Raw genomic sequence first — 25,069 nt, 5'->3', positions numbered from 1 at the left:
ATGGAGAAGAAATAAAAACTTTGAGGTTCGCCGATGACATTGTAATTCTGTCAGAGACGGCAAAGGACTTGGAAGAGCAGTTGAACGGAATGAACAGTGTATTGAAAGGAGGATATAAGATGAACATGAACAAAAGCAAAACGAGGATAATGGAATGTAGTGAAATTAAATTGGGTGATGGTGAGGGAATTAGATTAGGAAATGAGACACTTAAAGTAGTAAAGGAGTTTTGCTATTTGCGGAGCAAAATAACTGATGATGGTCGAAGTAGAGAGGATATAAAATGTAGACTAGCAATGGCAAGGAAATCGTTTCTGAAGAAGAAGAATTTGTTAACATCAAGTATAGATTTAAGTGTCAGGAAGACATTTCTGAATGTATTTGTATGGGGTGTAGCCATGTATGGAAGTGAAACGTGGACGACAAATAGTTTGGACAAGAAGAGACTAGAAGCTTCCGAAATGTGGTGCTACAGAAGAATGCTGAAGATTAGAATGGTAGATCACGTAACTAATGAGTAGGTATTGAATAGAATTGGGGAGGAGATTGTGGCACAACTTGACTAGAAGAAGAGATCGGTTGTTAGGACATATTCTGAGGCATCGAGGAATCACCAATTTAGTATTAGAGGGCAGCGTGGTGGGTAAAAATCGTAGAGGGAGACCAAGAGATGAACACACTAAGCAGATTCAGAAGGATGTAGGTTGCAGTACGTACTGGGAGATGAAGCAGCTTGCACAGAATAGAGTACAATGAGAGTTGCATCAAACCAGTCTCAGGACTGATGACCACCACCACAACAACAACAACAACAACAACAACAACAAGACGTACCTCCTAATATCGTGTCGGACTTCTTTTTGCTCAGCGTAGTGCAGCAAGTCGACTTGGCATGGTATCAAGAGGTCTGAAACTTCCTGGCAGATTAAAACTGTGTGCCGGACCGAGACTCGAACTCGGGAACTTTGCCTATCGCGGGAAAGTGCTCTGCCAACTGAGCCACCCAAGCACGACTCACGCCCCGTCCTCACAGCTTTACTTCTGCCAGTACCTTGTCTCCTACCTTCCAAACTTAACAGAAGCACTCCTGCGAACCTGCGTGTATCGGCACACAGTTTTAATGAAATGGTTCAAATGGCTCTAAGCACTACGGGACTTAACATCTGCGGTCATCAGTCCGTGAGAACTTAGAATTACTTAAACCTAACCAACCTAAGGACACCACACACATCCATGCCCGAGGCAGGGTTCGAACATGCGACAGTAGCGGTCGCGCGATTCCAGACTAAAGCGCCTAGAACCACTCGTCCACACCGGCCGGTCCAGTTGGTAGAGCACTTGCGCGCGAAAGGGAAAGGTCCCGAGTTCGAGTCTCGGTCCGGCACACAGTTTTAATCTGCCATAAAGGTTCATATCAGCGCACCCTCCGCTGCAGAGTGAAAATGTCATTCAGGAAACATCCCCCAGACTGTGGCTAAGGCATGTCTCCGCAGTATACTTTCTTTCAGGAGTGCTAGTTCTGCATGGTTCGCAGTAGAGCTTCTGTAAGGTTGGGAAGGTAGGAGACGAGGTACTGGTAGAAGTAAAGCTGTGAGGACGGGGCGTGAGTCGTGGTTGGGTAGCTCAGTTGGTAGAGCACTTGCCCGCGAAAGGCAAAGGTCCCGAGTTCGAGTCTCGGTCTGACACAGAGTTTTAATCTGCCAGGAAGTTTGATATCAGCGCACACTCCGCTGCAGAGTGAAAATCTCATTCTGGACTCAAGAGGTCGTTTGAAGTCCCCTGGAGAAATATTGAGCCGTGCTGCTCCTATAGGCATCCATAAGTGTGAACGTGTTACCGGTGCAACATTTCGTGCACGAGCTGACCTCTCGATTAGGTCCCATTAATGTTCTATAGGACTCATGTCGGGCGATCTGGGTGACCAAACCATTCTCTCTAATTGTCCAAATTCTTCTTCAAAACAATCGAGAGTAATTTTGGTCCAGTGTTCGGTGTGAAGTTCCTTCTCAGCCGCTTGCTGGTGTCGTCGACGCCGTGGAGCTGTTGCTACCACAGCTCGGTCGGTGGAGCCGAGATGGATGTCTCCGTCGGTTAACAAGGGACAAGATCTGGATACGCTGTTAAGAAATCGTTCCTCGCTTAATGATCAAAGTGTGAGTCCGCTCAGTTTCCTTATTAGGCAACGGCCTTGCCGCAGTGGACACACCGGTTCCCGTCATACCACCGAAGTTAAGCGCTGTTGGGCGTGGTCGGCACCTGTATGGGTGACCATCCAGGCCGCCATGCGCTGTCGCCATTTTTGGGGGTGCGCTCAGCCTCGTGATGCCAATTGAGGAGCTACTCGACCGAATACTGCTGCGCCGTTGTCCTACGAGCCTCACGAGTGTGCTCCTGACGGCGCTCCGACCTGCTTCATGCGAAGTTCAGAAGAACGCGAAATCCTGAAGATGGGCTAAAATTTACAGACGCGCGAAATTTGGCACGTACTTCGATGCGAGATGCCTTTAATAGGTTCCACAACGAAACATTGTCTCGAAATTTTGTACAAAATCCGAAGAAATTCTGGTCGTATGTAAAGTACACACGCGGCAAGACGCAGTCAATACCTTCGCTGCGCAGTGCCGATGGTACTGTTACCGACGGCTGTGCCGCTAAAGCGGAGTTATTGAACGCAGTTTTCCGAAATTCCTTCACCAGGGAAGACGAATGGAATATTCCCGAATTTGAAACACGAACATCTGCTAGCATGAGTTTCTTAGAAGTAGATACCTTAGGGGTTGCGAAGCAACTCAAATCGCTTGATACGGGCAAGTCTTCAGGTCCAGATTGTATACCGATTAGGTTCCTTTCAGATTACGCTGATACTATAGCTCCCTACTTAGCACTCATATACAACCGCTCGCTCACCGATAGATCTGTACCTACAGATTGGAAAATTGCGCAGGTCTCACCAGTGTTCAAGAAGGGTAGTAGGAGTAATCCATCTAACTACAGACCTATATCATTGACGTCGGTTTGCAGTAGGGTTTTGGAGCATATACTGTATTCAAACATTATGAATCACCTCGAAGGGAACGATCTATTGACACGTAATCAGCATGGCTTCAGAAAACATCGCTCTTGTGCAACGCAGCTAGCTCTTTATTCACACAAAGTAATGGCCGTTCTAATCAAGCTGCGGAGCTATGGGGTATCGTCTCAGTTGTGCGACTGGATTCGTGATTTCCTGTCAGGAAGGTCGCAGTTCGTAGTAATAGACGGCAAATCATCGAGTAAAACTGAAGTGATATCAGGTGTTCCCCAGGGAAGCGTCCTGGGACCGCTACTGTTCCTGATCTATATAAATGACCTGGGAGACAATCTGAGCAGTTCTCTTAGACTGTTCGCAGATGATGCTGTAATTTACCGTCTAGTAAGGTCATCCGAAGACCAGCATCAGCTGCAAAGCGATTTAGAAAAGATTGCTGTATGGTGTGTCAGGTGGCAGTTGACGCTAAATAACGAAAAGTGTGAGATGATCCACATGAGTTCCAAAAGAAATCCGTTGGAATTCGATTACTCGATAAATAGTACAATTCTCAAGGCTGTCAATTCAACTAAGTACCTGGGTGTTAAAATTACGAACAACTTCAGTTGGAAGGACCACATAGATAATATTGTCGGGAAGGCGAGCCAAAGGTTGCGTTTCATTGGCAGGACACTTAGAAGATGCAACAAGTCCACTAAAGAGACAGCTTACACTACACTCGTTCGTCCTCTGTTAGAATATTGCTGCGCGGTGTGGGATCCTTACCAGGTGGGATTGACGGAGGACATCGAGAGGGTGCAAAGAAGGGCAGCTCGTTTTGTATTATCGCGTTATAGGGGAGAGAGTGTGGCAGATATGATACACGAGTTGGGATGGAAGTCATTACAGCATAGACGTTTTTCGTCGCGGCGAGACCTTTATACGAAATTTCAGTCACCAACTTTCTCTTCCGAATGCGAAAATATTTTGTTGAGCCCAACCTACACAGGTAGGAATGATCATCAAAATAAAATAAGAGAAATCAGAGCTCGAACAGAAAGGTTTAGGTGTTCGTTTTTCCCGCTCGCTGTTCGGGAGTGGAATAGTAGAGAGATAGTATGATTGTGGTTCGATGAACCCTCTGCCAAGCACTTAAATGTGAATTGCAGAGTAGTCATGCATGTAGATGCTTCACTAAGAGCGCCGGTGCCACTACAGGACATCCCAGCGCCCCTCTTTTATATAGGACGTTTCTATTTAGAACAGACTTATTGCAGTGTAGCGCTCACGACACCACAAATGGCCACGACTCGACGCCTATATCACGACATGCTGCAACGCCGCCCGCTAAATGTGGTCGAACTAAAATATCCTGACGTACGGTGGCGCGTGGTGTGGAAGACTGTACACGATGCCATGCTTGATTCCGACGTTGTTTCCCAATGGTACGTAGTCGTCAATGGGAAGCTGGTGACGCAAGAAAGTCTCTACAATATCCACATGGCAGAATCTCCCAATTGTGTGGGTTGTAATACAGTAGATTCTGACGAGCACCGCATCAGCTGTGGAGAGGCGGAGCCGGTTTGGCACCTAGTGCGGCAGATGCTGGCTTATGTCTTGCGAGTTAGGCCGGAGCATGTATCTGCACGCACGTTATTGTTCCCGGATGGGACATTTTACCCCAAGACTCGAACCAACTCCGTCACCTGGATACGTGGACATGCGGTCCATTACCTCTGTCGTGACGGACACGAGAATTTCATTGACTTCTGGCTCTATTTGCAAGAAAGACATCGTGCTATTTCCGGGCATACCAGATATCGACAATGCTTCGCAAACTATCTATGGAGTGCCTTTCATAGCCCGCCGTGCAGCTGGAATGTTCCAGGCAGTGCCAGATGAGGTCAGAACGAACTGCAAATGAGCATATATTGAACAATCTTTATCAGTGGGCGCAGTCGCTGGGAAGCGACGTGGTGGCTTTCTTTTCATGTTATTTACGTTTAATATCTTCGATGGTGTCTTCATTCTGGTTTAGTTTTTTCAGGCTTGATCAACTACGACAGTTCGCACATTGATACCCATATAAATAAAAAAAGATAACAAAAAAAGTGGGCAGGACACCTGCGTTTCGAATCCAAACAAATACACAAGAACAAACTAAGAACGAAATGAACAACAAATGAAATATAATAAAGTATTATACACTTACCTTTCTGCTTTTATTATTTTTTATATTAAAAGTTCAGAGGCATATTTAATTATTGTTTCGTTGGCGAAACCTAACATAAAAAAAGAATAGTAGCGGCTTCGACCAAGAATACCATTATAACGGCCGGGAGAGCGGTGTGCTGACCCCACGCCCCTCCTATCCGCATCCTTCACTGAGGATGACACGGCGGTCGGATGGTACCGGTAGGCCACTCGTGGCCTGAAGACGGAGTACAGTTTCCTTATTAATGCGAACTGCGCAGTCTGATTGTCTCTTGTGGTTTGAAGTTGTATTATTATGTGCCCGGCTAACACTTAAGTGCAGTAATTAATGGATCTTCCCTCAGGCGCATCGTCCACATCACCAAAAGCGAGGAAAAAGTTTAATTGCAGACCGTATCGGTCGTTGTGATTAAAATACTTCTTGGTATTATGGCGAGAAACTAACAACAATAATGAACTAAAACGGACGTTTCGGCCGAATTGCACTGAGGAAGGCCTTTGCAATTCGGCCGATACGTCGGTTTTATTTTATTATTGTTGTTAGTTTTTAGCAATGACGCGGCATAATACCAAGAAGAATTTTAATCAGTATGACACCGACCACGGAAGCATACGTTCTTATAACGTATTGGTGGTTGTTTGTTCGTTGCTAAGTAAAATTTTTCGCTCTATATGACGCGAGACCCACAGATACTCTTTAACAATGTCCTAATTATCTTGCTCCGTAATATTATGTATGTCCTTGTCACAACTTACAGTCTACGAATTTACTTCCAGGTTAAATAGTCACTGTTCACTAACTCTTGATGAGCAATTACCAAATATTGATAGAATTATGGAGGTGAGCGAAAGGCTATTTACAATTTGTACAGAAACCAGGTGGCAGTTATAAGAGTCGAGGGACATGAAAGGGAAGCAGTGGTTTGGAAAGAAGTGAGGCAGGGTTGTGACCTCTCCCCGATGTTATTCAATCTGTATGTTGAACAAGCAGTGAAGGAAACAAAAGAAAAATTCGTAGTAGGTATTAAAATCCATGGATAAGAAATAAAAACTTTGACGTTCGCCGATGACATTATAATTCTGTCAGAGACAGCAAAGGACTTGGAAGAGCAGTTGAACGGAATGGACAGTGTCTTGAAAGGAGGATATAAGATGAACATCAACAAAAGCAAAACAAGGATAATGGAATGTAGTCGAATTAAGTTGTGTGATGCTGAGAGAATTAGATTAGGATATGAGACACTTAAAGTAGTAAAGGAGTTTTGCTATTTGGGGAGCAAAATAACTGTTGACGGTGGAAGTAGAGAGGATATAAAATGTAGACTGGCAATGGCAAGGAAAGCATTTGTGAAGAAGAGAAAATTGTTAACATCGTGTATAGATTTAAGTGTCAGGAAGTAGTTTCTGAAAGTATTTGTATGGAGTGTAGCCATGTATGGAAGTGAAACATGGACGATAAATAGTTTGGACAAGAAGAGAATAGAAGCTTTCGAAATGTGGTGCTACAGAAGAATGCTGAAGATTAGATGGGTAGTCACGTAACTAATTAGGAAGTATTGAATAGGATTGGGGAGAAGTTTGTGGAACAACTTGACTAGAAGTAGGGATCGGTTGGTAGGACATGTTCTGAGGCGTCAAGGGATCACCAATTTAGTATTGGAGGGCAGCGTGGAGGATAATAATCGTAGAAGTAGATCAAGAGACGGATACACTAAGCAGATTCAGAAGGATGTAGGTTGCAGTAGGTACTGGGAGATGAAGAAGCTTGCACAGGATAGAGTAGCATGGAGAGCTGCAGCAAACCAATCTCAGGACTAAAGACGACGACAACAACATGGAGGTGAGGTGTTGAATTTCCACTTTTGATAAACAATTTTATTGTTCCTTTTCGCTAAATACTTTATAAGCATCACGCCACACGCACACACGGTTAATTAGCACTGGCAGTTCTGTTAGTTTCAAGTATCGTGACAATTACGGCAGCTTTAATACTCGACATAATTGTATTCCTTCATGTATTCGTGTCAATGTCTCCTGCTCGAGACTAAACGTGTATTATAGTCTTTCGAAGCTTTCTCCATTCCTTTCCATAAGTTCAGTTGTATGAATGTTGTGTCCAGTACTGCCTACTTCCGTTAATAAAGTCCAATAACTCGGTATATACAGTCTGCATACTATCTCGGTTCAAGTCCCTAGTCTGAGTATCGGTGCACAAAATCCGTGCATCTAAGTCACGCAACAACGACTCTTGAAAGTAAAACAATCTCGTCGCGCTCCGCTCGCTCAACTATGGCAAGAGCTGCTCTCGTATGAGTTGACAGCAGGACAGCTAGCAAGTGTCAACCTTCCCCGTGAATAAGTATTGTAGATGCATTGAATTTCTTCGTTGCATTCTTCCACAAAAAAGTTATCTCTGACCGACATTTTTAGCACTGACCGCTGCTCTCGGTCGCTAAGTGAAAGCCGTCGGCCACTGCGTTGTCCAAGGTGAGAGGTACTGCCAAACCGGATACGTTCGCCGTTCGTCCCACTTCGATTCCTGTGGTTATTTCACGCAGTCTTGCTTGTCTGCTAGCACTGATAGCTGCTCTCGGTCGCTAAGTGAAAGCCGTCGGCCACTGCGTTGTCCGAGGTGAGAGGTACTGCCAAACCGGATACGTTCGCCGTTCGTCCCACTTCGATTCCTGTGGTTATTTCACGCAGTCTTGCTTGTCTGCTAGCACTGACCGCTGCTCTCGGTCGCTAAGTGAAAGCCGTTGGCCACTGTGTTGTCCAAGGTGAGAGGTACTGCCTCAGATTTCCTATTCTCGGCACACTCTCTACACATCTGCTCCCATAATAGAACCACTGGTTCGAGTACTGTTGCACACACCGTTATTAGGTCGCCTTGAAAAAAATTTTTGTACGACGCTAATTTGTTGAGTGACTATGACGCTGTGCATACCGCTTCGATCATCGCTTCTATTTCTTGTTTGTCGCCATTTTTGTTTTGTTACTGCCTCCCTCAGGTATGTAAACTCATCTACTTCTTCAAACACGTGGTTATCAATATGTATGGTTATCAATCTGTAGAGTTAACAGACTTTTGTCTTGTAATACGCTTCAGCTGGCGGCTGTGGCTGAACGGTTCTAGGCGCTTCAGTCCGGAACTGCGCTGCTGCTACGGTCGCAGGTTCGAATACTGCCTCGCACATGGATGTGTGTGATGTCCTTAGGTTAGTTAGGTTTAAGTAGTTTCTAAGTTCTAGTGGACTGATGACCACAGGTGTTAAGTCCCATAGTACTTAGAGCCGTTTTTTTCCCAATATGCTTCTACCCTCATAAATATTTTCTTGTCATTTACCCTTAACATAACTTACCTTGCTTTTTTTAAATAGCTTCCATGCAAGTACTTTCAGAACATTCAGATTTTGAGCATTTCATGTTGCATCAACTGCGAAGTCCAGTACATTCATTTTTACCCCTTTGCTAATTGCCTGTTCTCCTTCGTTGCTTGTATTAAAAAAAAAAAATGGTTCAAATGGCTCTGAGCACTATGCGACTCAACTGCTGTGGTCATCAGTCCCCTAGAACTTAGAACGACTTAAACCTAACTAACCTAAGGACACCACACACATCCATGCCCGAGGCAGGATTCGAACCTGCGACCGCAGCCGGTCGCGCGGTTCCAGACTGTAGCGCCTAGAACCGCTCGGCCACACCAGCCGGCGGAGGTGCTCAGAGCCATTTTTTTGACACTTGTTGATGGCCCAGCCTTGCAATCTGCAGCAATTTGCGGAAGGGTTGCACTTCTGTCACGTTGAACGGTTCTTTTACTCGTCATTGGTCCCGTTCTTGCACGATCTTTTTGCGGCAGCACCGATGTCAGAAGTTTGATGCTTTATCGGATTCACGGTACTCCCGTGAAATGGTTGTACGAGAAAATCCCTTCATCGCAACCTTGGAGATGGTGCGTTCCATCCATCACGCGCCGGCTACAACACCACGGTCAATCTCACCTAAATCTTGATAACCTGCCATTGTAGCAGCAGTAACCGATTTAACAACTGCGCGCGAGACACTTGTACTGAGCGAGGTGGCGCAGTGGTTAGACACTGGACTCGCATTGGGGAGGACGACGGTTCAATCCTGCGTCCAGCCATCCTGATTTAGGTTTTCCGTGATTTCCGTAATCGCTCCAGGCAAATGCCGGGATGGTTCCTCTGAAAGGGCACGGCCAACTTCCTTCCCCATGCTTCCCTAATCCGATGAGACTGATGACCTCGCTGTCTGCTCTCCTTCCCCAAACCAATCAACCACCCAACAAACACTTGTTGTCTTATGTAGGAGTTGCCGACCGCCGAATTCTGCCTCTTTACGTATCTCCGTATTTGAACTTGCATGCCTATACCAGTATCTTTGGCGCTACAGTGTAGAGCAATTGCAAAATGAATGCTCCCGGCAGTCTACGCCGTCGCTTCTTAATTACATTTGCATTAGCTGCGCTACGCATGAAGTATGGAGACAGAGCGAGGCGTTCATTTATCATGTGTGCTCGGCGTTGACCTTGGAAGTTCGTCAGCGCGTGCAGCTATAGTCATGAGCAGATACACGTGCGGTTCCCCTTTGCCGAGACTGAATGGCGTTGTGCTAATATCCGTACCGTGGCCTTGTAGAGTGCTGTTCGTCTCACTGCTGCGTGTAGATATTTCATTTCCACGGGAAGACGTCAAGAAAGGTTTACAGCTGCATATCTTATCCGTTGGTGTGCCCAAAGTAAGATTTACTAAGGAGCCACACATACAATACTCGCCATTAAAATTGCTACACCAAGAAGAAATGCAGATGATAAACGGGTATTCATTGGACAAATATATTATACTAGAACTGGCATGTGACTACATTTTCACGCAATTTGGGTGCATAGATCCTGAGATATCAGTACACAGGACAACCACCTCTGGCAGTAATAACGGCCTTGATACGCCTGGGCATTGAGTCAAACAGAGCTCGGATGGCGTGTACAGGTACAGCTGCCCATGCAGCTTCAACACGATACCACAGTTCATCAAGAGCAGTGACTGGCATATTGCGACGCCCCAGTTACTCGGCCACCATTGACCAGACGTTTTCAATTGATGATAGATCTGGAGAATGTGCTGGCCAGGGCAGCAGTCCAACATTTTCTGTATACGGAAAGGCCCGTACAGGACCTGCAACATGCGGTCGTGCATTATCGTGCAGAAATGTAGGATGTAGCAGGGATCGAATGAAGGGTAGAGCCACGGGTCGTAACACATCTGAAATGTAACGTCCACTGTGCCGTCAATGCGAACAAGAGATGACCGAGACGTGTAACCGATGGCACCCCATACCGTCACGCCAGGTGATACGCCAGTACGGCGATGACAAATACACGCTTCCAATGTGCGTTCACCGCGATGTCTCCAAACATGGATGCGACCATCGTGATGCTGTAAACAGAACCTGGATTCATCCGAAAAAATGACGTTTTGCCATTCGTGCACCCAGGTTCGTTATCGAGTACACCACCGCAGGCGCTCCTGTCTGTGATGCAGCGTCAAGGGTAACCGCAGCCACGGTCTCCGAGCTGATAGTCCATGCTGCTGCAAACGTCGTCGAACTGTTCGTGCAGATGGTTGTTGTCTTGCAAACGTCCCCATCTGTTGACTCAGGGATCGAGACGTGGCTGCACGATCCGTTACAGCCGTGTTGATAAGATGCCTATCATCTCGACTGCTAGTGAAACGAAGCCGTTGGGATCCAGCACGGCGTTCCGTGTTACCCTCCTGAACCCACCGATTCCATATTCTACTAACAGTTATTGGATCTCGACCAACGCGAGCAGCAATGTCGCGATACGGTAAACCGCAATCGCGATAGGCTGCAATCCGACCTTTACCAACGTCGGAAACGTGATGTTACGCATTTCTCCTCCTTATACGAGGCATTACGACAATGTTTCTCCAGGCAACGTCGGTCAACTGCTGTTTGTGTATGAGAAATCGTTTCGATACTTTCCTCGTGTCAGCACGTTCTAGGTGTCGCCACCGGCGCCAACCTTGTGTGAATGCTCTGAAAAGCTGATCATTTGCATATCGCCGCGTGGGATTAGCCGAGCGGTCTGAGGCGCTGCAGTCATGGACTGTGCGGCTTGTCCCGGCGGAGGTTCGAGTCCTCCCTCGGGCATGGGTGTGTGTGTTTGTCCTTAGGATAATTTAGGTTAAGTAGTGTGTAAGCTTAGGGACTGATGACCTTAGCAGTTAAGTTCCATAAGATTTCACATACATTTGAACATTTGCATATCGCAGCATCTTCTTCCTGTCGGTTAAATTTCGCGCTGTAGCACGTCATCTTCGTGGTGTAACAATTTTAATGGCCAGTAGTGTAGAGGGCCTATAACACTTGCTTGGGGAACGCCGGATATTACTTCTGTTTTACTTGATGACTGTCCGTCTATTATTACGAACTGTGATCAAAGTCACGTGACCTACGGAGAGCCCTATGCACACACCAACTAATCGACTGACAGACCGACAAATTAGACTTTGTTGGCCAACCGAGCGACCAACAAACATTTCTTGCCGGGCTGACGACAACACCAAGTCAAAGGAAGGCCTCGCCGCTTGTTGGTGACGTCACGTCAGCTAGGCACGGCGAACGCCAGGTCTGTTGCGGGCATACTCGTAATGGTGGTGTCTCCCTCCCTGATACAGGAAAATGTGAAACTATTGGCGGTAGTTGACCGACACACATTGTTCTGAGAGATTTCTGCAATCAATTAACTGTGCAATTCATTACACTTCTTCACAAATAGTGTACTCGTGAACTTAAATTTCCACCTGTTTCAAGGATTGACGGACAAAAACAATTTCACAGTCCAGCAGCAACAGAATTCGTCCTTCTTTACATTATTTGTAAATCCGAGGAAGTTACGTTTGTACTGGGTTGCTTTTACAAGAAACTGTGAACATATTGGTGCTCTTCTTTAGGTATCTTGATTGACTATTGGGCCAGGAGCACTGAAAGTCAATGAAATATCTTGCGACTGTACACGTTGGAGGAAGGGGTGGGGGACAGAAGAAGAGCCAACAGAGAGATACTTGTTTTATCAAATAATTTTTTTTATCTAATCAAGTTTCTCCTTTCAGTTACCAGAGGGGAATATTTATCTTTTCCAATGTGCATGTTTAAAAAAAGTTTAAGCTCAGCAGTGTTTTCGATGTATGAAGCTATTTTGTTTCCTGTTTAGAATTCCTTTCGTCTGAAAACTACTGTAATCTAATGACTGGTAACAGTTGGACATTTACACATGTAAATTATTTCACATTTCCAGTGACGATGTGAAATGAAAATAAATAAATAACAGAAACGAGTTCATTGTAAGGGGGTTGGGGTAAATTTCGATAGCAAAATGGATCAAGTAAATATAGTTACTTGAATGCAAAATTTCCGAAGCTTGCAATGAGGCAAAGCATCTTCTCATATTGATCTACGTCTGTTTCGACAGGACAGAATTATGATCTTCACATGTAGCTTTACGATAGTAAGAAAATCTTTCATCAAAATAAAAGTGCAGAGTTCAAAACAATACCGAACATTTTGTCCAAAAATAAAAGATTTATAGTGATGAGCACGGCCAGGCGTTTCTGCCTGCAACGGACCTGGCGTTCGCCGTGCCTGGCTGACGTGACGTCACCAACAAGCGCCGAGGCCTTCGTTTGATTCGGTGTTGCTGACGATCGCGTATGACCATGCAACAGCCTACCCCCCACCCCTCCCGCCCTATAAGGACAGGGCAGCGAAGCAGTCACTGAGTGAAATCGGTCGAGGCGTGTGTACCCTGGACACGAAATCTGGCGGATGGTGTGTTTCTGCTTTTTTAGAATATAAAAATTCTCATCTGGGAGAATGTGAATGCTCTCTCCGTGCTTATTCCTGCACTATGGCGGAACGCGAACACAGCAGTGCAGCTCGTAATTCTAGGAAGTGGCCTAGCGGAGCGCAGCCTAGGATAGACCAGGACCCGTGACCGCTCTCCAGCACGCGGTCGCGGCGTGACACTCAGCTGTTTCCCCCCACCACTCCTGCCGCCGCTGCCGGCCGGTTCCCCCACCACCGCCTCCGGCGCGACACGTCACCGCGTGCTGCCTGCCCGGGTGGTGGGGGGCGATAGCGACCGGCGCGGTGTAGCGCGTCGCTCGGAAGTTGGCAACCCTGCGCGGCCTGGCGTCGCTGTCAGTTGTAGCTGGGATCTTCGCCGGCAGCGGCTACAGCCACGGGCGGACGCAGGTAAACGCAGCGAAAGGCGCCGCAGCCACGGAGCAAAATCTCGGCTTCGTACGAGGCTCCGCTGAGCCTGCTCCACGCTGGAGCCAATGAAAGCGAACCAACTTTCGCCGGCGTTCGCTACCGTTCATTTGTACCTGTGAACAAGAGTTAACATTAGAGCATGGGTCTCCGAACGTTTTAGTCCGCGATCCACATTGACTCCTCCACGAAGTCATAAGGGCTAAGATCTACCTAGTGGGATTACAGCACCCTAGCAGTCAATTATCATCGTAATGTAAGGCTAAAGTACAGATGAAATCGCAAAAAATCTAAGGTTGTGGGAGTAGCTAGCTCTGAATTGGTTCAAATGGCTCTGAGCACTATGGGACTTAACATCTATGGTCATCAGTCCCCTAGAACTTAGAACTACTTAAACCTAACTAACCTAAGGACAACACCCATCCAGCCATCACGAGGCAGAGAAAATCCCTGACCCCGCCGGGAATCGAACCCTGGCGCGGGAACCGGGAACGCTACCGCGCGACCACGAGATGCGGGCAGCTCTGAAACGAACTACAATTTTTATTTAATTGCATAATTTTGATTCGTGGACATACTTGACCGAAATTCTGGCGTATTTTATACTGGCGAATTTCGCCGAAAAAATCTATTTCACTGCACATTCTGTATGTATTTTACAACGTAATCAAAAGAAAGTGAAACATCGCTTAAGAAGCATCTTCCGTAATGATTGATTACTAAGGGTAGTCGCTGAAGTGGAGTCCATTTGAAAGACTTGCACAAGACTCGTGAGTAGAATGAAATGCAAATATTTTTTTTACTTAAAATGTTTTCGCCAAACTAGTCTGTTATGTGTTTTTTGTTTTTGTTTTTTTTTTTCCACTGTCGCACGGAGAATGGGCTGTCTGTTTATTGTGGATAGCCACAAGTTTAACCATGACCTTCCACTTTGTAAAGATAGAGCTCCGACAATGCCGTGGTGCACTGGTCGCGATAAGCCTCGAAACTCATTTGTTGGCAGTATAGGTAGCTCCTCAAATATTTGGCGGGCCGGATACCGGAGATGTCCGGCCAGCTAACGCGGGCCGATTTGCAGGCCTCCGCGGGCCGGTTTTGGCCCGCGGGCCGTAGTTTGGAGAGCCCTGCACTAGAGGAACGTAGCCTATGAACGGTGCTTTATCGTTTTTGCCTCCAAGAATCGGCACGCAGCGTACAATACCATGCAGTGTGGAGAAAAAAAAAACAACTTAGCGGCGTGATTCCTCACATATTGTTGTTGTTCTTGTAGTCTTCAGTCCTGAGACTGGTTTGATGCAGCTCTCCATGCTACTCTATCCTGTGGAAGCTTCTTCATCTCCCAGTACCTACTGCAACCTACATCCTTCTGAATCTGCTTAGTGTACTCATCTCTCGGTCTCCCTCGACGATTTTTACCCTCCACACTGCCCTCCAATGCTAAATTTGTGATCCCTTGATGCCTCAAAACATGTCCTACCAACCGATCCCTTCTTCTAGTCAAGTTGTGCCACAAACTTCTCTTCTCCCCAATCCTATTCAATACCTCCTCATTAGTTACGTGATCTATCCACCTTATCTTCAGTATTCTTCTGTAGCACCACATTTCGAAAGCTTCTATTCTCTTCTTGTCCAAACTAGTTATCGTCCATGTTTCACTTCCATACATGGCTACATTCCAAACAAATATTTTCAGAAATGACTTCCTGACACTTAAATCTATATTCGATGTTAACAATGTTGTATTAGCAATACAAAAAAGTCACAAAATTTCGTCCTGCGCACCTTCAGCCGGTGAGTGGACGCTAAAGATATTCTTACTATCTTCTGGCGTTACTATTTTGGTATTAACAACAGCATCACCTGTGAATAGCCTCAAAGAGCATCCGTCTCTTTCTACTAGATCATTTATATATAAACAGCAACGGATTACACTTCCCTTTGGTACTCCGGATATTACCTTTACAACTGTCAATTAAGTTCCGGTAAGAGCGTCGTGTTGAGTTATATCTGCAAGAAAGTCTTGAATCCAATCGCATGTCTGCTCCGATACTCCGTAAGCTAGCATTTTTTTTTTTTTTTTTTTTTTGTTTTTCTTTAAACGGCAATGCGGGACAGTGTCAAATGCCTTACTGAAATCAAGGAACACGGCATCAACCTGAGCGCCGTTGTCCACTGCGCTGTGGATCTCATGGAGGAACACAGCGAGCTGAGTTTCGCAGAATCTCTGTTTGCGGAATCCATATTGATTTTTATATAGGAGATATTCATTTTCCAAGAACGTCATAACTCATGAGCATAAAACACGTTCCATAATTCTGCAACAGATTGACGTCAACGATATAGCTCTATAATTGTGTGGATCTGTCTTACGGCCTTTCTTAAAAACGAGAATTACCTGCGCCTTTGTTTAGCGACCTTTCGTTATTGTGCTGTTGGTGCAGCGGATAGTGGGTCAGCATGCAAGGTTCGATTCTGGTTCTAGGTTTATTTTCTTTTATTACTGTCTGATAGGGTATCTTAATCGTCAAACAGCGATTACAGTGGGTCTAAATTGCTCTGACCACTGTGGGACTTAACACCTGAGGTCATCAGTCCCCTTGACTTAGAACTACTTAAACCTAACTAACTTAAGGACAACACACACATCCGTGCCCGAGGGAGGATTCGAACCTGCGACCGTAGTAGTCGCGCGGTTCCGGACTGTAGCGCATAGAAGCGGTCGGCGCTTAAGGAGACATGGAAGTAAACTTATATACCGCTTTGTCTAGCGTTACTCTTTTCCAGTTTGTTTACAACTAACATGCGTACTGGTTTACATGTACTGTGCTGTTTATTTCCGTGCACATTCTTTCTTACCTGCAAGGAAACATGGAGGACGAGCCTAATTAGAAAATTTGTGGTAAGGACTGTGGGACCAAACTTCTGAGGTCATCGATCCCTATGCTTACGCACTTCCTGGCAGTGTAAAACTGAGTGCCGGACCGAGACTCGAACTCGGGACCTTTGCCTTTCGCGGGCAAGTGCTCTACCGTCTGAGCTGCCCAAGTACGACTCACGCCCCGTCCTCACAGCTTTACTTCTGCCAGTACCTCGTCTCCTGCCGGCCGCGGTGGTTACGCGGTTCTAGGCGCGCAGTCCGGAACCGCGTGACTGCTACGGTCGCAGGTTCGAATCCTGCCTCGGGCATGGATGTGTGTGATGTCCTTAGGTTAGTTAGTTTTAAGTAGTTCTAGGGGACTGATGACCAGGGTAGTTAAGTCCCATAGTGCTCAGAGCCATTTGAACCAACCTCGTCTCCTACCTTCCAAACTTCATAGAAGATATCCTGCGAACCTTGCAGAACTAGCACTCCTGGTAGAAAGGATATTGCGGAGACATGGCTTAGCCACAGCCTGGGGCTAAGCTAGGAAGTTTCATATCAGCGCACACTCCGCTGGAGAATGAAAATCTCATTCTGGAAACATCCCCCAGGCTGTGGCTAAGCCATGTTTCCGCAGTATCCTTTCTTTCAGGAGTGCTAGTTCTGCAAGGTTCGCAGGAGAGCTTCTGTGAAGTTTGGAAGGTAGGACACGAGGTACTGGCAGAAGTAAAGCTGTGAGGACGGGGCGTGAGTCGTGCTTGGGTAGCTCAGTTGGTAGAGCACTTGCCCGCGGAAGGCAAAGGTCCCGAGTTCGAGTCTCGGTCCGGCGTACAGTTTTACTCTGCCAGGAAGTTTCATCCCCTCGATTATTTCCAGTGGGGATGTCTAAAGTCACTTGTGTACTAGACCCCATGGATACGGAGATGGAAACAAATGGCTCAGATGTCTATGAGCACTATGGAACTCAACTGCTGAGGTCATCAGTCCCCTAGAACGTAGAACTACTTAAACCTTACTAACGTAAGGACATACACATCCATGCCCGAGGCAGGATTCGAACCTGCGACCGTAATGATCGTGCGGTTCCGGAATGTAGCGCGTAGAACCGCTCGGCCACTCCGGCCGGCAGATGGAAACAGTTGCCAGAATTGTAGCTGCCTGTGATGTGATTCGAGATACACCAGGAATATTTGTCAGGGTACGTCATAAACTTGTTCTGCCGATGTCACGCTTGCATTGAAGATGATAGCCGTTAGTTTCAGCACATTTTGTGTTGTGTCAACGATGTTTTTTGCAGTTAACTAATGTAAATAAAAAAGTACACAGTAGTGTGGTTTTATTGCTGTTATCTTCTCAAGCTGGCTTCTCCGACCCAGGTTCCCTACCTCAAATTGTTCAGTGCAGTATCCTCGCCGCGCGGGGTAACCGCGCGGTCTGGGACGTCTTGTCACGGTCCGCGCGGTTTCCCCCGTCGGCGGCGGTCCGTGTCCTTCCTCGAGCGTATGGACCGATGATCTCTGCAGTTTGGTCCCATAAGATCTTATGACAAATTTACGACGAAGCACGTATCGTCCGTCAGCGATATTGCATTCTTCTTTGACTACTCCATCGCCGACGCAACTCGTGTCAGGAACTCCAGAAGCGGACAAGACAGCACACGAAAGCTTTCCGTACTGCCAGCGGCGGTGTAAAGAGGCCGTCGTCAGCTTCCTTTGATCTTTTCGCTCGAAGACCGACAGCCACCCGTACACGAGCGAATGCGAACCGAACATGACCGAATGCAGGTCGCCGGCGCTCGCTTACCGCTCTCACACCAGAGACCATATTTCTCGTTCGCTTGTGTTCGCTCTGGTGTAGACGAGGCCTAATCACACGGGGAGCCGAATGTTGAGTACAGCTCCGGAAAATTAAATCTGCTGCTTCTTCTGAGCCGACCGGGGTGGCCGAGCGGTTCTAGGCGCTTCAGTCCGGAACCGCACTGCTGCTACGGTCGCAGGTTCGAATCCTGCCTCGGGCATGGATGTGTGTGATGTCCTTAGGTTAGTTAGGCTTAAGTAGTTCTAAGTCTAGGGGACTGGTGACCTCAGATGTTAAGTCCCATAGTGCTCAGAGCTAATTTTGTTACCTGCTTCGCCTGTTCATTGTGATAATAAGTGAATATCGCATTTCATGTCACGCAGGAAAACAGTGTCTATGTGTTCATTTATTCGGACATCGTCTTCTATAAACCCCACCAGGAAGCAGAATCTTCAGTCGTGTGCAGCGTGTAGAGTTCACTAAGTACCCAACTCCACACTGCGCAAACCACTGTGAAGTGCATGGGAGAAGTCACGTCCCCCAGTATCAGGTATTTCTTTCTGTTCCACTCACGCTAGGAACTTGCGAAGAATTATTGTTTAAATGCCCGCATGCCTGCTGTAATTAACCTAATCTTGCCTTCACAATGCCTACGGGAGCGATACGTAGGTTGTGCTAGCACATTCCTGGACTCATCATTTAAAGCTGGTTTATGAAGCTAAGTGGATTTTCCTGCGATAGTTTTCGTCTGCCAGTTCAGTTTCTTCAGTGTATTCCTGATACTCTCCAGCGGGTCAAACGTAACTGTGACGATTCGTGCTGCCCTTCTCTGTATACGTTCAGTATCCTCCGTTAATGCTACTGGATACGGCCCCCCCTTTTTCCTTTTTTTTTTTTTTTTTTTTTTTTTTTTTTCGTCAGTCTACTGACTGGTTTGATGCGGCCCGCCACGAATTCCTCCCCTGTGCTAACCTCTTCATCTCAGAGTAGCACTTGCAACCTACGTCCTCAAGTATTTGCTAGACGTATTCCAATCTCTGTCTTCCTCTACAGTTTTTGCCCTCTACAGCTCCCTCTAGTACCATGGAAGTCATTCCCTCATGTCTTAGCAGATGTCCTATCATCCTGTCCCTTCTCCTTATCAGTGTTTTCCTCTCCGATTCTGCGTAGAACCTCCTCATTCCTTGCCTTATCAGTCCACCTAATTTTCAACATTCGTCTATAGCACCACATCTCAAAAGCTTCGATTCTCTTCTGTTCCGGTTTTCCCACGGTCCGTGTTTCACTACCATACACTTGAGCAATATTTTAGCATGGGTCGCACTCGTGTTTTTCTTTTCTTTACCAATCTCCTTTGTAGGCTGATTGCATTTCTCCTGTACTCTAACCGAGCGAGGTGGCGCAGTGGTTAGCACACTGGACTCGCATTCGGGAGGACGCCGGTTCAATCCCGTCTCCAGCCATCCTGATGTAGGTTTTCCGTGATTTCCCTATATCGTTTCAGGCAAATGCCGGGATGGTTCCTTTGAAAGGGCACGGCCGATTTCCTTCCCAATCCTTCCCTAACCCGTTTTCGACGGGATGTTAATCACTAACAACCACCACAACCTGTATTCTACCAATAAACCGAAGTCTGTAAGCTATTTTACCTAGTACTGAGTCGATGTGATCTTCCATGTCGTAATTTGTAGATTGTAATACCCAGGTGTTTGCGTGAGTTCACCGATTCCAACTGTGGCCCACTGATATTGCAGTCATAGAAGACTATACTCATGTGTTTTGTGAAATGCGCAGTTTTAAATTTGAGAACATTAAGAGCAAATTTTGCCCCATTACAAAATCTTATCGAGATCTGACTGGATAGCTGTGCAGCTATTTACAGACAATACTGCGTTGTAAGTAATTCCATCATTTGTGAAAAGCTTGAAGTTACTTAAGGGGACGTGGTATGTCCTATGCCGCCAATGTTAAATTATCGAATTTTGTGACCCATTATCTTGGAAATTTTTTAAGACACCAACCTACAAATTTCCATAATTATTGAATGCACCTTTGTAGATACACTGAACTAGAATTATTACTAAAATTGTATTGTGGGGCATTTTATATTTTTTTCCAAGCTCTCGATTTTTTGACAGAATTTTGTAAATAAATTAACATAAACACAAAGCAACTCAGGATATTTTAATTATTCCAGTTCCATATGTGTTGAATCTCGCATTTGGCATGCTGTGAAAATTTCATGTCTCTGCCATCAGTACTTGTTTAGAAAACGGGTCATTTATTGCAAAAAATGTAGTTCAGAGATAGGTGATGTTTAAAACTTTTTTTATTACAAATTCTTACACAGACTTACATTTCTGCTTCCTTTATGCACTAGAATTGCCATGGCCCACAGCTTTCTCCAGCGTCACAACAGCCCAATGCTTGCCTCCTTTTCTTTTTTACTTCTTTCGTCATTTGCTGAGCAGCTAACTCTGCTTCACGTACACGAAGCTCATTCAGTTCCCGCAGTCCTTTAGCTGTGTTCTGTCCAAATCTTGCCCCCAATTTTCCAGAACCTTAAATCTTTCATAGTTCCCACCATTAAAAGTTATTTCAGCATCACACCCTGCTAACTTTAACCTTAAGTATTTCATAGTTCCCACCATTAAAAGCAATTACAGCATCAAACACTGCTAATTTTAAAGTCATAAGGCCAGAAAACAAATTTTTAGGCACACGCCACCACACAACATTATTGAAGGACTCATTCACATTCTGGGTCTTCCCATGTAAACACTTCTTTAGTAGCTCAGGATTTGCCATATCTCTGTAAATAGGTTTGATTGCCTCCATTACTGCCAAAGGAAGAGAGTGTTTCTGTGTAAATTCATGCATGGTGCCAGAAAATTCAACTTGCTTATATTTACACCAAGTGTTTGGCGGAGGTGGACACAAAGCATGACATGGCTCTTCATCGGTTGATATTCGTGTTTTCAAGTACTTCAGAAAAAAATGCAGGTCTCACATATTTATTACGCGCAAATTTGCGTTTCTTGAAGTTACTTTTACGCTTAGTCATTTTATTTACGCATAAAAAGCAATAGAAGTTAGCTCACTACAAAAATAGCCGATAATCACGCTACTTTAAACGAAAACTTATACTAATTTTCGTTGACTGATTTGTTTATTCGTAATGCCAACTTCTGAGATGTTGCAGTAGGCACAAAACTTCGACCATAGATGCTAGTAGACTGGCCTCGCTGTGCAGAAGCTATAGGGCTGGTCTGGCTCCAACATAAACCACGTGACTGTTGGCAAAACGTGGCGGGATTTCAAATCAGCAGTCTGCCATCCACATTTCTCAATCGACTGCCAAACGCTTCCAACAAAAATTACTTTTTTATTTGCGAAAAATTATGTCAGAACTACATTTGAGCTGGATTTGTTCACAGTACCATTTATAAAATCTAAAAATACATCGAACGCCCCTCTGGTGGGCAACGGGACGAAATTACTATAAACTATCAACTAAAGTAAAATGTCGTTAAAATTCTTTTAAACAGTAAAAGTGGGCTCGTGTCAAAACTTTAAACATGAGAATCGCCGCGTTTTGAACTCTAGTCACTTATAAAAGAAAATGGGATATGGGAATTATGTCAACTATAGGTGCCAAAATTGTCGACTTTAGGAGCAGGTCCATTTTAGAGTATCAATTTTAGGTGCACTTCAAAGGTTCAGTTCCCACTATTTTTTACAAAAGTTTAAACTATCAGTTAAAAAAATGATATTTTAGATGAAAGGTGAGACTTTGAAGTTTCAGAAAATATTTTTGGAGCCTAGGTTTAAAAATGACAGACACTGTAAATATAAATTATAAATGGTTCAAATGGCTCTGAGCACTATGGGACTTAACAACTGAGGTCATCAGTCCCCTAGAACTTAGAACTACTTAAACCTAACTAACCTAAGGACATCACACACATCGATGCCCGAGGCAGGATTCGAACCTGCGACCGTAGCGGTCACGCGGTTCCGGACTGAAGCGCCTAGAACCGCACGGCCACACCGGCCGGAAAATTATAAATGTTGTTGTTGTTGTTGTCTTCAGTCCTGAGACTGGTTTGATGCAGCTCTCCATTCTACTCTATCCTGTGCAAGCTTCTTCATCTCCCAGTACCTACTGCAGCCTACATCCTTCTGAATCTGCTTAGTGTATTCATCTCTTGGTCCCCCTCTACGATTTTTACCCTCCACGCTGCCCTCCAATGCTAAATTTGTGATCCCTTGATGCCTCAAAACATGTCCTACCAACCGATCCCTTCTTCTAGTCAAGTTGTGCCACAAACTTCTCTTCTCCCCAATCCTATTCAATACCTCCTCATTAGTTACGTGATCTATCCACCTTATCTTCAGTATTCTTCTATAGCACCACATCTCGAAAGCTTCTATTCTCTTTTTGTCCAAACTAGTTATCGTCCATGTTTCACTTCCATACATGGCTACACTCAAACAAATACTTTCAGAAACGACTTCCTGATACATAAATGTATATGCAGTGTTAACAAATTTCTCTTCTTCAGACACGCTTTCCTTGCCATTGCCAGTCTACATTTTATATTCTCTCTACTTCGACCATCATCAGTTATTTTACTTCCTAAATAGCAAAACTCCTTTACTACTTTAAGTGTCTCATTTCCTAATCTAATTCCCTCACCATCACCCAATTTAATTTCACTACATTCCATTATCCTCGTTTTGCTTTTGTTCATGTTCATCTTATATCCTCCTTTCAATACACTGTCCATTCCGTTCAACTGCTCTTCCAAGTCCTTTGCTGTCTCTGACAGAATTACAATGTCATCGGCGTACCTCAAAGTTCTTATTTCTTCTCCATGGATTTTAATACCGACTCCGAATTTTTCTTTTGTTTCCTTTACTGGTTGCTCAATATACAGATTGAATAACATCGGGGAGAGGCTGCAACCCTGTCTCACTCTTTTCCCAACCACTGCTTCCCTTTCATGTCCCTCGACTCTTATGACTGCCATCTGGTTTCTGTACAAATTGTAAATAGCCTTTCGCTCCCTGTATTTTACCCCTGCCACCTTTAGAATTTGAAAGAGAGTATTCCAATCAACATTGTCAAAAGCTTTCTCTAAGTCTACAAATGCTAGAAACGTAGGTTTCCCTTTTCTTAATCTTTCTTCTAAGATAAGTCGTAAGGTCAGTATTGCCTCACGTGTTCCAGTATTTCTACGGAATCCAAACTGATCTTCCCCGAGGGCGGCTTCTACTAGTTTAAATATACATTGTAAATAATAACTAGCCTATCAAAAGTGCTTCGAGCAAAGGCGCGTATGTGCATATGGCTTAAAGTTTTTCCGTTTCAGGGCCTGTATCCAAAGCTGCCTTCTGTTTTCATCCTTAGGGAACCTATGAGTAGGAACAAGAAACAATTATACTTACTTCTGTAACCGAATTATCACAGATACTTTCCAAAATGTAACATGAGTCCGACTTTACAGGCATCACTTTGAACACTTTAATTTACGTGATACTCTATGTCAAGTGTAAAAAAAACATTTAAAAGTCACTTCAGCAGATTTCAATAATCGCATCTGCCCTATCATAGAAACACTTACACGTGAAATGTAATGCTATTTCCCCCGACAAAACGCTGAGCACAGCCATAAGCGCAACACCAAACAATCATCTTTCGGCAACATTCACGTGACTTCAGCCCAGAGATGTTGCAGCCACGAAAATGACGTCAGTGCCGGTCTATTATATTTATGGTCGAAGTCACAAAACAAGGCAAATCGCAGCCTTCTAGACTGTGTAGTTCCCAAGGTATGACTGCTCAACTGTGGCAGTATATGCGCAGCCGCGAAATTTGAGTCTCACGTCAACATTCAAAATATTATTTGAAGGTCTCACAGTTGTCTGATTTTAATGCATTATATACCAAAATGTGCAGGAAAGTCCAAAGTACATTATGGAGTAGAAAGCAGAAAATGTCAAACTTCGACTAATTTCTCGTACAATGTCCTGCCAAGCCATTAATATACAACATGAACAGCAAAGGTCACAACACACTTCCCTGGAGCACATCTGAAGCAACTTTTACATCTAAAAGTTATAGTAACATTTTTGAGGTAACAGCGGTCTTGTAATCTATATAAAATCAGAGGAAAAACAGTCTCGATCGCAGTTGTTATTTTATTAAAATGACCAGTTTTTGAACAGTTTCAGGGAATGAGGTCAACAGATTGTTCTACGCTTCGTTAACTTCAGCTGATGCTGCTATTTGAAGATGGGTGAAGTCTAGCCCGAAATGGTGATTTTAATAAAATAACCATCGCGATCAAGAGTATTTTTTCACTGATTTTATACTTCTGCGTCTTTCGCTAACTTCCCGTGCAAGATAACTTCGTGCGCCGTCCGTACAAAGAAATCCCGAACCCAGTCACAAACTTCACTCGATTCCATTGTACGATCGTTCTTTCGTCTAGAATCGTCCGTGTGGTGCTTCGCAAGTATGTGGGACCCGACAATTTGAACGAGAATTCAGAAATTTTCGATGGGATATCACTTCTGTCCGTCAACTTTGTTAACTATTTTTCTTTCCAACTATGACGATACGAATTATATTGCATTTATCACGCACAAACACTAGCTGTGTGTTTATTCAGACAACACGTTCTATGAATCCCGACTTTATGTAGATCAACTCGAAGTGGATCGACTCAAGTGTACTTCTTGATGGCAATCATGATGTAGTACGGCATGTGTACGTATGTCTATTAAATCTGCCGGTTTCGGAATAACAACAGAACAGCATCATGTATAGAGAGAGGGGGTATTGTTAATTCTGTGTCCATCCGTGATTGCTATGT

The 25,069-nt window shown here is 44.9% G+C and overlaps 1 protein-coding gene and 1 non-coding gene across 2 annotated transcripts in view; both read left to right on the top strand.

The window, feature by feature from the left end:
* LOC126295216 (growth factor receptor-bound protein 14-like) overlaps positions 1–25,069 on the top strand; it is an 857,388-nt gene that overhangs the window by 670,915 nt on the left and 161,404 nt on the right. The window lies entirely within an intron of this gene.
* Positions 1,613–1,687, top strand: Trnas-cga (transfer RNA serine (anticodon CGA)). The gene has a single exon. It is a non-coding gene; the product is annotated as a tRNA-Ser (tRNA).

This window comes from Schistocerca gregaria, chromosome 11 (assembly GCF_023897955.1).
Source record: "Schistocerca gregaria isolate iqSchGreg1 chromosome 11, iqSchGreg1.2, whole genome shotgun sequence".
Taxonomy (NCBI): domain Eukaryota; kingdom Metazoa; phylum Arthropoda; class Insecta; order Orthoptera; family Acrididae; genus Schistocerca; species Schistocerca gregaria.
The sequence above is the reverse complement of the archived record's forward strand: the minus strand, read 5'-3'. Positions and strand labels throughout refer to the sequence as shown.